This window comes from Mus caroli, chromosome 3, assembly GCF_900094665.2.
Source record: "Mus caroli chromosome 3, CAROLI_EIJ_v1.1, whole genome shotgun sequence".
NCBI lineage: Eukaryota > Metazoa > Chordata > Mammalia > Rodentia > Muridae > Mus > Mus caroli.
This window is the reverse complement of record NC_034572.1, coordinates 40,319,192-40,321,080: the sequence shown is the minus strand read 5'-3', so window position 1 is coordinate 40,321,080 and position 1,889 is coordinate 40,319,192.

Sequence of the window (1,889 nt, the reverse complement as noted above, 5' to 3'; positions counted from 1 at the left end):
GTGCACAGTGTCCACACTTTGGTCTTCATTCTTCTTGAGTTTCATGCGTTTATCAAATTGTATCTTATATCTTGGGTATCCTAAGTTTTGGGCTAATAGCTCTTACCTATTTATAATAAGAAAGTTGTACTTTCTGAGGTTTCTCATATTAGAATTCAGATGGAATACCCAATATAAAATATAACTTTCTAATTTTCAACTAGAAAGCATTGATATACTGCAGAATTTATAAAATTTCTATACAAACTAAGCTCTCTTCATTATGCCATGTATGAGAAAACCTTTCTGAATAGTTTGAATCAAGATCTTGACTTTCTTTTCTTATGTGTGGCTATAAACTTCATGCACAATCCTTTCATTTCTATTCACAGGGAGTCACTACAACAACTCTTAAGAATCAAGCCTGTCTTAATCTCAGGCCTTACTCATAGTATTGAAATTGAGGAGATCTCTGAGCTCTCATTAGTTGTTGCTTTATTTATATTTCTCCTATGCATACTGGAAAACAGACCTTATGGCATTAGATCCATTGTTCATTTGTCTCTTGATCATGCATATCATTGCTATGATAGTCCAAAATCCATGTCTAATGTTGAAGAGGACTGATGGTAAAACCTAGGACTCACTTTCCTCTGCATACCATGACTGAACTTTTCCCTCCATTCTCTATTGTTGCATGCACTTGTGTCCAAGGAAAATTAGAGTGCTTTGATACGGTGACTTTTGAAATGTGAAAACCAAAGAAAGGTAAATTTCTGGACTAATGAACTACATGCCTTTATTCTGTTCTAGGAAAGCATATACATATTTCTCCCATTAAATGGGTAAGATTGTTCCTATTTTGACCTTCAGTATTAAAATATGTATTATTTCCCTAATACTTAATTTAGATTCATCAGTAAAACATAGTCACTCATCCTATTTTCTACCTATTTTCCTACTTCACAGTGAAACCAGTTAGTGACAATTGAACCCAGGGCCTTCAGGTTCTGGCTCATATTGACAACATTTTTTGCAAAAGCATTAAACTTCTTTGACTTCATAGTTATGAGTGCTACTAGGAATGTTTTTGATTCTCTAATTATCTTTCTCTTTTCAACAAACTTGTTATATCCTTATCTTATATAAAGTCCAGCCTATCTTTTCTGTCATAATTTCTGAACAGTTAAAACATCTCTTCCCGAGGCTCCTTGGTCTTGAAAACTTTATATGCCTAGTACAGGGGAAACACCAGGACCAAGAAGTTGTATTGGGCGGGTAGGGGAGCGGGGTGGGGGATATAGGGGACTTTCGGGATAGCATTTGAAATGTAAATGAAGTAAATATTTAATAAAAAATTGGAAGAAAGAAAAACCAAAAAACATCTCTTCCCTTCCCTCTCCACTGACTTCTGAATTAATTCTCAGAACTTTAAGAATTTGATCATTAAATTGTGGTGCCCTAGAGCAGAACATTTCTTTAAAGTCCATCTTCACTTGGCTTCCAACCTAATTTACAACTACAGTTGACTGTCTTTCAGTAATTTCAATTGTATGGTGCAAGTGAAACTTTTGATTGTTTTTCTTGCAAACGAATTTCTCCCTTCATTCCCTTCATCTACTCATCTCTCATTACTTATTCCTAGAAGAAAATTTGCTGAACATTGTTGGCACTTTATTTCCATTAATACTTTAATTACATTTTCCCTAAATCTCAAATCTGTCTCATCTAATTTCTCATATCCAGTTATTCATTTCCATCATGACTGTTCTGCCACAGAGATCAAGCTATTGTTCTATATTGTTAAATAACCTTCAAACTGCCCTTCTTTGGTAACAGGTTTCAGAAATGAAATCAATACATTGTTTTGTATATTTAATGATACACACATACACACACACACACACACA